The sequence below is a fragment of the Colossoma macropomum genome, unplaced genomic scaffold (assembly GCF_904425465.1).
Source record: "Colossoma macropomum unplaced genomic scaffold, Colossoma_macropomum, whole genome shotgun sequence".
NCBI classification, from domain to species: Eukaryota; Metazoa; Chordata; class Actinopteri; order Characiformes; family Serrasalmidae; genus Colossoma; species Colossoma macropomum.
Window position 1 is genome coordinate 32,739,271 of NW_023494787.1, and position 16,994 is coordinate 32,756,264.

Here is a 16,994-nt window from a genome sequence, read left to right on the forward strand (position 1 = left end):
AAGTATCCCACCACTCTATTGGGACTCAATAGAGGCTTACCTTTTTTTAAAGTTCTTAATGTACTGGGCTCACTAAGTGTTTCCGCTACTTAGCTATCCAGCAAGCTAAACATGAGGCTATAAGATGAACAAAGACCATGGATGCAGAGTTTGATCTTTAGTTCCTTTTCTCCTATTACTCTATTCTGAAACTGCAAAAATGCAAATAAATCCTTTTTTAACTCATACATGTCTCAATGAAGCGCAAATTCCTACAGACTATGAATCTCACTGACATGCTCGACAGTAACTGGGACCACGTTAAATATAGCCCCTATTACGAAAGCAAAGAAAAGCTATTTTTAACAGAAAACTACATAGTATATTGCTTGTTCTCATAAGTATACAACTGATACGAAGTAAAAAGTAAACAAGTTATACTTATGGGTATTGCCCACGTGGTCAAAAGAATGCCTTTAAAAGCAAACTGATTCTAACTGTGACTTGAACATGAGGCGACAACGAGCGAACTGCAACTCTCTTCTCCCCTACGAGAACCGAAAGAGAACGTGAATCCACATATTATAACGTGAATAACCTGTAGCGGCCAGTAGGTGGCGATCTAAGACTGCAAACAACAAATAAAAACCTTCTATTACATGAACAGACTACATTTGTGGTCTACTGAGACCATGACACTTAATTTTGAATCACATTTATTTTTATTTCAAAGTAAAGCTTAGATGCAAAACCTGATTGCAACTTCTACTGTCAGTTAGCTTTCAATACAAGCTCTTAACATGCCCCACATTGCTTAGTTTCTGATATTAGACCAGACCAAGGGTTCTCATAGATTATTGGCCATTTAAAGTATCCCACTAAGCAATGTGGGGCTTGGTCATGGCTAGTATTGAAAACTAGCTTATATTAGACGTTCCGGTCAGGTTTTGAACCTAACCTTTACTTTGAAGTAAAAATAACCTTGACCTGTATGTCCCATTTAAAGTATCCCACCACTCTATTAGGACTCAGTAGAGGCTGAATTTTTTTTAACTTCTTAATTTTGAATCAAGGTTATTTTTACTTCAAAGTAAAGGTTAGGTTCAAAACCTGACTGGAACGTCTAATATCAGCTAGTTTTCAATACTAGCCATGACCAAGCCCCACATTGCTTAGTTTCTGACATGAGACCAGACCAAGGGTTCTCACAGATTTGTATACACTGGCTGAGGCTGGAAGCCAATACAAGTCTTCTAAAGTAATTCAGTAGAATATATAACTAAGTACATGCAGAGTTCCTATTTGCTGTCTTAAGCCTTCTGCTTAGTCCCACAGTATGAACTACTTTTCACTGTATCCACTGTTTAGTTTCAAAATAAAGGTCTGTTTGCAAAGCTTTGAACTCCTGGCAAGGCAGCATGGTCTCCCATCCAGTCACTGAACTGGACCAGCCTTGCTTGGCTTCATAGAACAGTCAAGCCTAAGGGTTCCCAGCATCATGGAGCCACTGGTCTAGGCAGGTTTAGATTATTGGCCATTTAAAGTATCCCACCACTCTATTAGGACTCAGTAGAGGCTGAATTTTTAAAGTACTTAATTTAGAATCAAAGTTATTTTTATTTCAAAGTAAAGGTTAGGTTCAAAACCTGATTGCAACTTCTGATGTCAATTACATTTTAATATAAGCCCCACATTGCTTAGTTTCTGACATTAAACCAGACCAAGGGTTCTCATAGATTTGAATACACGGGCTGAAGATATTAGCCAATACTTCTAAAAAAATTCAGCAAAATATATAACTAAATACTTTCTTTATTCTGTCTTATGTCTTCTGCTTAGTCCCACATTATAAACTACTTCTCACTGTCTCCAAAGTTTAGTTTCAAAATAAAAGTTTTGGTTGAAAAGCACTGAACTCCTAGCAAGGCAGCAAGGTCTCCCGTCCAGAGAGCTGGTTGGAGTTTTATTTATTTATTTATTTTTTTAATACGATTGGTTATGGTAGGCGACCAATCAGAATACAGGGTGGGCAGGGTTATAAGAACTTTGAATGCAGCGACAAAATCTCATAGACCACTGTAGTCGTGCGTCATTCTGTGGTCTTTGTTATGCCCATATTAGGAACTCCGGGTATAAGCTCCATTTCTCTATGGCCGGAATGAATAGGGTTTTCGAAAAATCGCCTCTATCGCCCGCTATGTTAAATAAAAATTTTCAGAACCCGATACGTTTTGTCCTGTGTACATTTGTCTCCCGAATACCACTGGATCCTCTGAATTACGAGGTCGTAAAGAGCTATAATACTAATATTGCTACATAAAACTAAGGCGGGCTGTGGCAGTGCTCTGACAAGCTGTGCTACCTTATCAAAATCTTCTACCGTAGCGCATATTTACAGGTATACCCGCAAATAAAACCTCTGGGTGGGATATTCTGATAGGCTAAAACCCCTTATCAAAAATACTACCCGTGTTAAAACTACGAGGCTGAATTTAGCTTTTTTTCACCAGCTTCCTGTTTGAATGTTCCCGTTCCACCTTAATTGGGGCAGCAGCTGTGACTAGCTATCACAAACATTAGCAAATAAGACAAAATACTGACCTGTTAGTTCGGTCAAACAGCAAAAATAAGTTAATGTTGCTCACCTGTTAAGCGTAAATAGTGAAACCTCCCCATATTCTGCCTTTCAACCCTCCATGAAGCTGAAGTCAGCTTCTTTTTCGCCGGCTGCTTGTTGGAATTTTCCTGTTCCACCTTAAATGGCGCAGCTGTTCAGAACGTGACTGCTGCACCATTTAAGGTGGAACGGGAAAAGTCGAACAAAAAGCTGGCGAATGTTCTGAGAAAATATCTTCAGAAAAATGTTCCCAGCATTGAAATAATAATTAGGATATTCTGATAACCTAAATCAGTTCATCAGGGGTGAGCAGTGATATTAAGCTGAGTTTGTACTGGATTAGCCTGAGTGGAGGTACGTTTGTAGATCTTTTCAAATCAATCTATCGTGTTTCAGTGAGCATCAGATGAAGAACAGAGAACTGCAGGGAAACCTGCTGATTTTGTTCTGACTCCTTTTCATCGGCCCTCAGTCTGTACATGGAAATGTACACTGCCAAAACCTGCTTAAGGGGCTGCCAGTCTAATGACGTAAATTCAGTGCGCAGTAGCTTTAGCTCACATGTATATATTCTCAATATTCATATTTTAATTCTTTAATGACCTCGTAATTCAGAGGATCCAGTGGTATTCGGGAGAAGAATGTACACAGGACAAAACGTATCGGGTTCTTAACATTTCTATCTAACACAGGGGGCGATAGAGGCGATTTTTCAAAAACCCTATTCATTCCGGCCATAAAGAAATGGAGCTTATACCCGGAGTTCCTAATATGGGCATAAGAACATGGCGCCGACTACAAAATGACGACACGACTACAGTGGTCTATTGCTAGCTACGAAAGCAAGCAGCATAACTAGCCGAAATGGACGACAAATCTGCAAAAGAAAGAGGTAAGTGGACTGACAGAGAGCTCTCGTTTCCACGTAATTGCTGCAGCAAAGGGGATTCTTCTTCGCGAGGGGCTGAAGGCCTCAGCATACTTCTTGCAAAACGAAATTCTCGAGGGTTGTGCGAAGCCTTCGCGAGCTTACGACCTTCGCATACTTTATGCGCCTCTTTTTACCGACCAATCAGAGGCTTTGTCGCGTAGTGTCTTCGTCCGCGGAGTTCGCCGAGCTGCCTCGTGCGTGACACGGCGAACGAAGCCTCCGCGCGACGTCTGCGGTTGTTCGTTTTCTCCGCAATTACGTCATATTGTTCGCTGAAGCCAGGCGAACGTCGTCACCACAAGAAGTCTGCTGAGGCCTTGAGGGCAAAGATGGCTGTAGTTCGCGAGCTGAGGGGCGACGGCTGCTGTGAGGTTTGAACTGCGAGCTGAGAAGCGACGGTTTCGCTGAGGCTGCTGTGCTGATAGAACTGCGGTAGGACACGAACACTGGAGTTGAACTACAACTCCAGGTACTGAGATTTATTTATTTTTTTTTTTTCGTTTGCTCAGTGAGCGAAGGGGACAGTGTTTCTCTTTCGGCCACAACGCACCCCAGCCACGTTAAGGCCTTTTTGTTGTTTTTTTTTGGTTTTGTTTTTTTTTTTGGTTTTGTTTTGTTTTGTTTAGCAGCTGGCTTAGACATATTAAAGGGCCCATGTTAGCTCAGTACCACTCATTTGGAGTTTTCAAGAAAGTGAATGTAAAAGCTTGATGTTACCTTGAAACGACTAAGATCTGGTGAATTTACCTAAGCCAAAATTTAGAGCCAAATATTTAATGGATTTTCATGCTGAGAGTTGGTAGTACAAGAAATTAGCCCTTAAGTAAAATCTTACATTTTTCTACTAAACAATTGATTTCACGTGGTTGTTTATTAGTACTAATATTTGTGCATTATTGTTATTGTTCACATTACTATTTACTGCAAGCAGTAACTGACAGCTCTGTTATCCACAGTATTCCTACACATTTAAGGTTAAAGACTTGGTTGAGGGTTAAGCTGAAATATACAAGAAGCCAAATAAAGAGTTAAATTAGGCTCCTAAAGAACCCAACGCCCACTTGTAGTCTATAAAACTGGGTATCGGGGCGTTACACTGTCTTCAGTTTGCACAACTTCATCCACATCCTGCTCTCAGACCACCTTTTAACCTTGTGCCATTTATATGAAGCTTACTTCTGTTCTCATCGCACTGCTCTGCTGGTACTTATATTTATATTCTGTTTATAGAGCATCTTACAGTTTGTACAGCACCTTCTACATTCTGCTCCTAAAGTAGATTGTGGTACGTTTAACTTGTACATTAGCCACGTTTACATTCAGCCTAATAATCCGTTAATAATCCGATTAATAGATTAATCGGAATAGAGTACGTCCATGTATACACTTCAGTCGGAATAGCCTAGTCCGATTCGGGCCATTCGGAATACAATTTCTATCCAGTTGAACGAGGTGGGTAATCCTGTAAATAATCCGTTAAGTAGAAGAGTAATAACCATATAAACGCTTGGATCTGATTGCATTCAGTCGGAACGTGTAAGTATGTTCTGCGCATGTCTGTTCGTGTCATAGCAAAAGCGGAGAACTCAAACTGGCTCTGGCAAAAGTTTATAACGTTCAACGTGGCGGGAGCAGAAACTGGTCTGTAGAGAAAACGAAGTTTATGCTTTGGGCTTTAAAAGACGGCGGTGGGAGACAGCGTCCATCTTGTGTGTCTCAGAACATGACGTCTTCCTCTCGCCCTTCTTTAATAACAACATGTGAGGTACATTGTTCTGAGTCTGACATACTTTTAAAGTACTTAAAAACAAAAGCACACCAGCTGAAAACTCATCTCACGCTGACTGGACTCACGTGATGTTCGCTGTCATGGTAACGTTTACTTTAAGTGGTACTCCACGCATACGCGTCATTTTCAATCGGATTACTTTCTGCTCCTAAAGCAACTTGTGGTACTTGGACATTCTGTTTGATAGATCATCTTTACCGTTTGTACACCTCCATCTACATTCTGCTGCTAACGCAGCTTGTGGTTCTTTTAACTTTTAAATTCTGATTATGAAGCGTCTTACAGTTTGTAAACCTCCATTCTAAAGAAGAATTTTCTTCATAAAATCCACTCGTGCAGTTTTTATGAAGATTCTGACATTCAGCAATGTTTTCTTATTTGGGATTTGTTCTTGTAGTGCGCATGTAAACGAAGACTTTCCATCAGATTGTTTAATATTGTGTTCATATAAACACCTCAGTCTCAATCTTTAATCGGAATGTATTCAATCGGATTGGCAAAACTCTTTGCATGTAAACATAGCTTTTCTGTTTATAGAGCATCTTACAGTTTGTACAGCTCCATCTACATTCTGCTCCTAAAGCAGCTTGTGATTCTTTTAACTTTTAAATTCTGTTTATGGAGCATCTTGCAGTTTGTACAGCTCCATCTACATTCTGCTCCTAAAGAAGCTTGTGGTACATTTTAACATTTTAAAATCTGTTCATACATCATCTTACAGTTTGTACACCTCCATCTATGTTCTGCTCCTAATGCAGCTTGTGGTACTTTGACATACTTTTGTTAGAACATCTTACAGTTTGTACAGCTCCATCTACATTCTGCTCCTAAAGCAACTTGTGGTACTTGGACATTCTGTTTGATAGAGCATCTTACAGTTTGTGCAGCTCCATCTACATTCTGCTCCTAAAGCAGCTTGTGGTACTTGGACATTCTGTTTGATAGATCATCTTTACCGTTTGTACACCTCCATCTACATTCTGCTGCTAACGCAGCTTGTGGTTCTTTTAACTTTTAAATTCTGTTTATAGAGCATCTTACAGTTTGTAAACCTCCATTTACTTTCTGCTCCTAAAGCAGCTTGTGGTACTTTTAACTTTCAAATTCTGTTCATGAAGTGTCTTACAGTTTGTACAGCTCCATCTACATTTTGCTCCTAAAGCAGCTTGTGGTTCTTTTAAATTTTAAATTCTGATTATGAAGCATTTTAGAGTTTGTACAGCTCCATCTATGTTCTGCTCCTAAAGCAGCTTGTGGTTTTTTTAACTTTTAATTTCTGTTCATGAAGCGTCTTACAATTTGTACAGCTCCATCTACATTCTGCTCCTAAAGCAGCTTGTGGTTCTTTAAAATTCTGATTATGAAGCGTCTTACAGTTTGTAAACCTCCATTCTAAAGAAGAATTTTCTTCATAAAATCCACTCGTGCAGTTTTTATGAAGATTCTGACATTCAGCAATGTTTTCTTATTTGATATAAGAACAGTTCTGCGCTTTAAGAACACATCATGAATCTGACAGACTTTTTACTTAGGAACTTTCCTAAGAACACATTTACGAAAAAACAGGAAGATACTTGTGAATGAGACCCATTGTTGGTCTGTGCTTATAAATTTATATATTTATTTATTTATTCATTCATTCATTCATGTATTTGTTTATTTGGTGTTGAAAATTAAATAGTGTGTTAATCGGTTTCTTTGTTTTGTACAGACCTTCAGAAAGTAATGGAGAGGGATGACGTCCCTGGACATTTACTTTTGGGACATGTGGGGCCGTTCTCCTTATTGTATGACCCTAGCAGAGTTTCACATGAGGTATGTATAGCCTTAAACTCACATTGGTCCTGGGCAAAAGGTTCCACTCGCAAATACTCAATCTTATTAGAATCAGTTATATTTACAAGTAGGTTACACATGGAATGTTTTTACTTTTTGTTTTCTCTACTACCATGTAATGTTTTCCTGTGTTTCTGCATTTTATTTCTTTATTTGTATGAGGTGCTATTGTTTGTCATCATTAGCAGCACTTAACTGATATGCAAAAAATATTGTTAATTTCAGGTTTTGCTTTTCTAATTTTATTGTTATTAAAGAGTGGAGAATATTCAAAACATTGAAATGTATTGGGTTGAATTTCCAGTATATTAGTCAAATTTACATGAATTTTAAACAGTTCATGTTGTACCTGCTTTCTCAATTTCTCTCCCATTTATTTGTGAATTCTTCTGATTTTGTACTTGACCATCTGCTGACTTTTTTTTTACACTTGCACTATTTTATTTGTCAAAAAAGTCATTTTTCTGCTTTTAGATCATAAATGCCCCTTTCTTTCTAAAGAACAAGGTAATGTGCTATATTGCATCTTGTACAGTGTGCAAATGTCATTTATTACTTAATATGTCTTGCACTGGAAAAAGAAATTGACACTGCAACATTTTACAGATGCTCTATATAGAGTGATCTGTATCTTCTCGCCATAACAGCCCATAGTACGTCTAAGATCCATGATGGATGCAGAGGGGTAAGGAGCGCATACTGCATGAAGGTATGATTAACAACAACCTCAAGAAAACCTGATATTCCAGTTATTGCAATGGGAATAATCCCAACTGTTTTCCTTTGTTTGTTCTCTATCTAAGCTGTCCAAATATTATGACCAGGTTTAAGTTTTATGATATGTTCTTTTCCCCTACCAATTGGCTTCCAAGAATGACACACTACATGCCTACAAATGAATTATGGCTGCTTAACTAGAGGGCTGAGATCACTGGATCTTTATTTCAAGTACATCAATTCTGCAAATTATAATGCTTGATTTTAAATTTTTTTTCTTTTTTTTTTTTTTCTTTTTTTTTAATCATAATGCAGCGTTCCGTAGCAAGCGTGGAGTAGATGGACAAAGTATGTTTCTGAGAGCCTAAACCAGACATTTGGGCTTACACTAAGCAAGTATGATGATGTGTCTGTTGTTTGGGATGGCTGTTCTGGTTTGAAACAACACCTGAGGATGTGAATGAATGTGCAAAATTACATGATATAAATTCAAATGTCTAGTGGTTTGAGTTTCTCTATACTTGTACTTATTTTAGCATTGCAACTTGGAGAGTAAAGAGATTATGTATTGTAATCCCTTGGGAAAGTCAAAGGGAAAAAGTGTAAGCATCAGAGACGCCTGTGAGTATGCAAACCATTTCATTACTGTTTCCTGTCTTTCATCTCACTTGATTTCACTTCCAATATGAACTTTCATATTCTGCTTTTACATTTGTTCATTTGTTTGCAAAGAGGAGAGATCCTCTTAGTCCATGGACAGTCAAAACTTTTCCTCATTCAAAACAGCTGGATTCTGTGTCATGTGGAGTTTTCACCATAATGGTAAAAAAAGAAAAACAAAAAAAAGCACATACTTTATTAATACAGTACAAGCTCAACCCCATGGAACAAAGATGTTATGTTACTAATTTGTGGTTTTAGTTTGCAGAATGCATTCTTGATGGAAAGGAGTTTCCATACACCTGCATACTACAGACGCGTAAGGAACTGGCTTCTGAGGTATGGGCGGCACTAGGTGACTAGACTTTTTTGAAATTTCATTAATTTATATTTTAAATTATTATTATAAAATCATTATTTTCTCAGATTGCATACATTCCACAGATCGCAAGAAAAGTTGTGGCAGTTGCAGTGAAAGAATGCTGCCTAAAGATGGGGTTTAAGATCAGTAAGTACTCACATAAGCTCACCGGTTAAAAATGCATGCATCATTTAGTTTCTAAAATTTGATTGATGCTGCTAAGGCAAGGTGTCACCCTGCCTTAACAGCATTAATCCTTTCACTTAATCATTACACCAGTCTCACCAGTCAACTCTTCTACAGACTGGCTGCACATTTCAGTCAGAGTTCCTCTGTTCCTGTTTTAGCATTTTACCTGCTGTTCCACATTCAGATTTGAGATTGAGGTCTGGCAACTTTTCTGGTCAGTTTAAACTGTTTCAGTGTTATATCATGTCTGTTGAACCAATTTTATTAAGCATTCAGTGGAAGAGTGGGCTAAAATGGACAAGAACTATCTTGAGAGACTAGTGTAATCCTAACACTAAAATATTGGCACGGTTGTTAAGGAAACTGGATTGCTTAACCAAATATTAGAGAAGAGACAATGCATGTGACTGATTTTTATTATTACATGGGTCTTTTCCCCCTTCAAATAGGTGTGAAAGAACAGGTCACCAGCGAGGTCTGACACATGGGTCAGTATGACCTCATACATTATGCATAATTTAGTCATGACGATATTCTGTGAGAACTAAACGCCTTTGTTTTACACAGACTGTGATGCTACACGATGTGGAACTTCAGTCCTTACTTACTTGTGTAAGTTTGCATTTTGATGGCTGTTTAACTCCATTGTCCTCCTTGCTAACTACCCTTTTATCTCTATCTGTCAAAACAATTATTATGTGTTTGTCTTACCATTTTACCTGTCTGGATTTTTTTTTCTCTGCAGTCAGCGCTAACACACTGGAGGAGCTAGAAGGTTGCACACATGCTAGGACCCAGTGTCAGCTGGGTTGTGATGTGTTCAATATGATAAAACAGTGCCTCACTGCCAAAAAGGGTGCTCTAGAGGAGATTAAGAAAAGCTAAGCAGGTTTTGCATTAGCTTGTTCACTATCACTGATGCATGTGATTGGAGAACCCATCCCCCTTAGGTCAACACTGGATAGCAAACAGCATTAGTATAAAATATTAGAGCACAAAACAGAAAAACCAGGTGAAGTAATGGTTATAATTAGATAATTTGAGTCTGTGCAGCAGCAGAAACATCTTAAGGCTCAGTTCATGCAGATGAGTTTCGCAGCGTTGTACAGCGAGAAGCTCCATGGTGGTCAAACCAGTCCAGAAGGCTGGTGAGCAGTGGGCACACAATCAAGGAAGAAGCAATAGCATCAGACCGCACAGGATGGGCAGTTGTTCAACGTGGCAAAGAAAAAGAAAACACACAGAGTTCTGTAAAGAGGGACTGACTACAGTTTACAGTGTTGACAGAGAGCAGCAGAGACTCCGGCAGGTCTAGTTATTACGGCCTAACTAAAAACGAGAGCCAAAAGGTAACAGTGACACGAGGGCTCCCTGAGGTGTCAGCACCCCTCCGCTTCACTGTAAGCAAACTTATGTGAACGTGTGAGAGCAGCGGGACGACGGCACCAACACTCCCAGTTTACCATAATACTGTCCATATATGTCCATGAACCTCCAGATCTGCACCTTTTATCTAACCGGAAAAAAACTAAATACCATGGGCTTGACTAAACAAGTGGGTTTTTAGCCTAGACTTAAAGACTGAGGCTTTGTCCGAGTCCCGAACACTGACTGGAAGATTTTTCCAGAGTTGGGGGGGCATTTTATGAAAAGGCTGTATCCTCTGATGTAACTTTATTCATTCTAGGTACTAATAGTAAGCCAGCACCTTGTAATCTAAGTAGGCGTGATGGTTCATAGTAAGATAGAAGTTCACTTAGGTACTGAGGGGCGAATCCGTTTAGCTTTATATGTCAGTAAAAGAATTTTGTAATCAATGTGAAATTTTAACTGGCAACCAGTGAAGGGTTGATTAAACTGGGATGATATAGTCAAACTTTCTGGTTCTTGTGAGGACTCTGGCTGCAGCGTTCTGGACTAACTGATACTTGTTAAGGCTTTTGCTGGAACATACAGATAGCAGGGTGCACCTCCTGATTTTACCAAGTCGCGGCTGTCCTGAGGGCAACATCTGTGATGAAGCCCTCAGGCCAACAAAACACATCAGCCAATCAAAATCTCTTAGCGTCTGTGACATCATCAGTGTGAGCCTGTTTTCTTTTCAAAAGACATTTGAAAGGAGGAGCGGAGCTATATCAGGAGCTGCAAGCAGAGCTAACCGACCTGCTAAAGTTTCTAATCTTAAGGTAGGGACACTTCTGTCAGACTCCTGCTTATTTTCTTCTGCAAAATGGGTAGTTAGGCACAGATATGTGTAGGTTTTGTTATTTTTGTACAACTTTACCACGAAAGATAGCAAATGTTAGCTAGCTAGCTAGGTGAGCAGTTAGCCTGTCTTACAATGAAAGTTATTAATGTTGGCTACTTAGAACAAAAGTTACCATGCTCCACAGCACATAGCAGTATAATATTATCTAGTATAATATTATATAGTAAATTTGTACATTATATGTAAATTTGTGAAGGTATCTATTTTAATGTAGAGTTAAGTTTTGAGAGTTAAGTTTTTTCCATCACAAAAAAACAGATTATTTTCTCATTTGGTCCTTTGTGAGCTCAAAATGGCAAGAAATAGTATTTTTATGAATTGAGTAATAAGCTAAACTGAAATATTTAGGCTATAATAGCATGTTTTCAACAACATGTTTAGTCATTGAAATTAATGTCTCTGTGTTGCTGTGAGTGTTGTCCTGAGTCCTGCATCATCATGTGTGTTGTCCTGAAGGCATCATCATCATGTTATCCTGAATCCTTCATCATCGTTGTGTGTTGTCCTGAGTCCTTCATCATCATTGTGTGTGTTGTCCTGAGGGCATCATCTTCATTATATGTGTTGTCCTGAGGGCATCATCATCATGTGTGTTGTCCTGAGTCAGTCATCATGTGTGTTGTCCTGAGTCCATCATCATCACGTGTGTTGTCCTGAGTCTGTCATCATCATGAGTGTAGTACTGAGTCCATCTTCACCATCATCGTGTGTGTAGTCCATCATTTAATCTTTTGTTGTCCTGAATCCATAATTTTTGTTTTCTGTTTCCCTGTCTTCGTACTACTATGACTACCACTCATAATATTAACAATAATAATACTTTCTTTGCTTGTGATGCTGCTTTTTGTTATGTTTAAATCTAATTCCCCCTTCAATAGCTTCAATTAATGGTCAAAAATAACCAAAAACAATGTATGTTTAGTTTATTTGCATCTATTGTTGTCTGGCTTTTGTTTTGTTTTGTTTTTTTTTTTTAGACAAAGATGGAGTCTGATGATGATGATGATGATGATTTTTTTTTTTTAATGTAATTCATGTTTAGTATGTATTTAACCTCTTATTCTCCAGGGTATATTTGGGTTGGTCCATCTGAATTTACCTGACCAAATTGTAAGGCAAGTTATTGAATAACTGCATGAAATAAATGCATATTTTTATTTTATTCCTTTATTTATTTTAAAAGCTCCCCTCAAATTAACAGAAAATGTTTTATGATCATACACATATTGCTATATGCTTACAATTTACTGCTGAAAGCCAAAAATCTTAGACGCTCTTTGTAGTATTTTATAAAAAATAATTTTTACAGAGCAGATCACTGAAGAGACACCATCTTTTTATAGCCCAGATTTGTGGAAAAAAGTGTCGACTTTCAGTACAACAAAAATTGTGAGTTCAGCTTTTTCTATTATAAGGGTTTAAAATTACATTACTCATCTATTTGACTGGAAGGAATACGGTTACAGCTCTCATACGACACCCACTTTTTGAATGTAGCTCATCAAATATGAAAGTTATTAAGAATGTGACGAAATGCATTTTGGAACCACAGGTGGTTCCAAGGAGCTTAAGAGGTTAAACAGATTCAGAGGATCAGGATGTGTAATTCTTTATGGTTTGAATACAACTATACAAAATAGTATTTTTACTGACATAATGACAAAGAATGGTGGTTTTATATAACTGAAGTTGACTACTAATTTACAAAATTATTATGGTTTTTAACATGTTGGGAAGTGAGTCTTTCCCTGGGAGGCACTTGCACAACCCAGGAAGACAAAGACCCAGGGTTAATGAAAAGTCATGAAGTAAGTTGATTTACTTGAAAATGGTATTTAGTCATCTACTGGGATTTGGGTTCAACAGGAAATTTTAAGTATGTTTTGTTTGCTACCTTTTAAAATCTGCACTGAGCTACACGACACTATAAAAGTAATACCATATTATGGATGTACTTCAACACCTTTTTCAACTCCAGCAGACTGCTAAAATCTATTGTTCTGATTTTTTTTTTTCTTTCCAGGAAAACCGAACAGACGATGAGGAGAAACTTGCATGTGCTCAGCACGGATTCTGACCTCACTTCAGAAAAGCATAATTTTGGCCCATTTGAAACAGACCTTTGCCTCTCTCTTTTGTTGAAGATTTACTAAACTAGTTACTTTTTCCAATAATGTTATATTTTATTGGGTTGTTCAATAATGAATTAATTGATTTTGATGTTGATTTTGAGAAATGTTACTTTCTCCTCAAAAACAGAATAAAAACGTACATCAGATCACAAATTTGTTGACAGGTTTAATTAAGACACACAGTAGCATCATTCAAGTACTTTGTATCCACTTTATTTTCCATGTTGCTGCTTATTTTTCACAAACCTTGGTGACTTTTTTTGATTAATCCAAGTCCATTTATGACGAACAGCCAAAAAGTGTAACAAGAAGGAGTCACTAAAGAAAAAAAAAAAAAATCATACTATCTAAATATGTAGAAAATAAAGTACTTATACCTTATAAATTTATAAAGTCCCTGTCACCAGGGTTAGATCAAGCTTAAAGTTAGCTTGGTAAGAAGGATTGTTGCATGATGAGAGAGAACTCTGGTTAAAGAAAGCTGAGAAAGTCATCTGTAATTTAAATTGTAGTTTAACTAATTAGAACTGCAAACAAATTATCCAGTTATAAATTTATATAATTTAGACAGCTTGTGCTAGTCATTGTTGGTGTGGCTTTTAAGCAAGTTAGTGGCATGGACTTGTTGATTGTGCGCTAATATCTGAAAAGTTTTCTTATCATCACTTTGTAACAAATGTTTCAAAAGCACATTAGCTGGCCAAACTCTGAAAGCCTGTAAATTTAATTGTACAGTATATGACTGTATTAAATTGACTTTACCAAGCAAATAATTTTCTCACACTGTTTGCATATTTTGAAATGTTGTATTGTTCTGCCTACAGGGGATTTAAGACCCTTCCAACTGCTTGTAGATCCTATATTATGTGGTATCTTGTTTGTCTTCCACAGAAGCTCATCAGTGAGGTCATCCCATCTTCAGTTTCTTACTCTGCAGAGAAACTGGGACTTGAGGTGGTGAAAAAAGTGCTATAACAAATGATAGAAATTAAATTTTAAAACAAAATACAGCAGAATAGCAAATTAAACATTCTCATACAACGTACAGAATATTTTACATATGCATATTCCACACAACTGCTGTCCTCTTAGATATGGATACATTTCAAGAAAGCATTTTTGTGACAGCTGAAAATCACTATAAATGGATTAGCAGTATGATATAATCACATCATAATGAAATAAATTACTGTATCATAAGACTAAATATTCTAGATTTTTTCATAAGTATATACGTACCTTTACAAAGTTAGCAACCGGACGAAGAAACTTCCATGATGTTTCTTGAAATTCTTCTTTCTGTCATACAAATGCATACTTTAAATACGTTAATGTGTGGATTTAAATGTGTTTTCTGTGTTAAAACTTGCTGGACGTTGTCTATATTTACTAAACATTGTTCATTTATCCACTTACAAACATCAGAACAGAGTTTTAAAAATACTAATGAATGAATTGCCTTACATACCATGAAGAATGATTTCAGTATTGAGAAAAACTGCATAAAGTCCTGTCTTGTCTCTGTCTTATCAGGCCATTCATGCCAGATTCTCCTCTTGACAGCCAGTGCATCCTGACTATGGCATCCTAAACTGTTTTCTAATAGGCAAAACATGCAGAAGTGCATAGGTTGTGGTCAGAACATTTGGAGCAAATTACAATTACTAATAGTAGTTGCAGCAGAATTGAAATAGCATAGCGAATATTGTAAGTATTACATGTCTCCATTCCATCATTAAATGAGGCAGATAGAAAGAACAGTAGATAAATTTAGACACATGATGAAGATGATGCCCTCCAGACAACACACTTGATGATGGAGGACTCAAGACAACTCAAATGATGATGATGGACTCAGAACGACACATATGATGGTGATGGACTCAGGACAACACACATGATGAAGATGATGCCCTCAGGACAACACACATGATGATGGACTCAGGACAACACACATGATGATGATGAAGGACTCAGGACAACACACATGATGATGAAGGACTCAGAACAACACACATGATGATGATGCCCTCAGGACAACACACATGATGATGCAGGACTCAGGACAACACGCATGATGATGATGCACTCAGGACAACACACATGATGAAGATGATGCCCTCAGGAAAACACACATGATGATGCAGGACTCAGGACAACACTCACAGCAACACACAAAGACATTAATTTCAATGACTAAACATGTTGTTGAAAACATGCTATTATAGCCTAAATATTTCAGTTTAGCTTATTACTCAATTCATAAAAATACTATTTCTTGCCATTTTGAGCTCACAAAGGACCAAATGAGAAAATAATCTGTTTTTTTGTGATGGAAAAAACTTAACTCTCAAAACTTAACTCTACATTAAAATAGATACCTTCACAAATTTACATATAATGTACAAATTTACTATATAATATTATACTAGATAATATTATACTGCTATGTGCTGTGGAGCATGGTAACTTTTGTTCTAAGTAGCCAACATTAATAACTTTCATTGTAAGACAGGCTAACTGCTCACCTAGCTAGCTAGCTAACATTTGCTATCTTTCGTGGTAAAGTTGTACAAAAATAACAAAACCTACACATATCTGTGCCTAACTACCCATTTTGCAGAAGAAAATAAGCAGGAGTCTGACAAGTGTCCCTACCTTAAGATTAGAAACTTTAGCAGGTCGGTTAGCTCTGCTTGCAGCTCCTGATTTAGCTCTGCTCCTTCTTTCAAATTTCTTTCGAAAAGAAAACAGGCTCACACTGATGATGTCACAGACGCTAAGAGATTTTGATTGGCTGATGTGTTTTGTTGGCCTGAGGTCTTCATCACAGTTGTTGCCCTCAGGACAGCCGCGACTTGGTAAAATCAGGAGGTGCATAGCAGGGCATTACAGTAATCCAGCCTTGAGGTAATAAATGCATGACCTATCTTATCCCATCCTGTAGAGACAATGCATTTCCTAATTTAGCAATATTGTGGAGATGTAGGAAAGCTATTCTGATAATATTTGTTATGTGCATCAAAGGACAGATCAGGACCTATCGTGACACCAGGGTTTTTTACAGATGTACCTGATGCAACTGAGAAACTATTAAGTTTTGGACCAAGAAGAACCTCTGTCTGAGTTGAGTAGGAGGAAGTTATTTGACATCCAGTCTTTTATGTCATTCATACAGTCCTCAATCTTGCGAAGTTAAAGTTTATCATATCGTTATAATTGAAGAGTTCATGTTAACTGGCAGTCCTTGCATAAGACAGACTGAAAATAACAGTCCATTCTGTGATACTTTTGATAGCTTGTCAAAATAAATGACAGTCGACTTAAGAATGCTCCTGGGCAAGACTGTATAGGACCCAGGTCACCAGTTTTATTTGCAAAGGGCCTATGTGGCTGAAGGTTTTCAGTCCAATCGCTCAGAAGCTGACATGTTTACGACGCTTGTTTAATCAGCTGGTCTCTGTCTTTAATTGCTATTATTTATCAAGCTGGCATGAAATCCTTAATGGGCCAG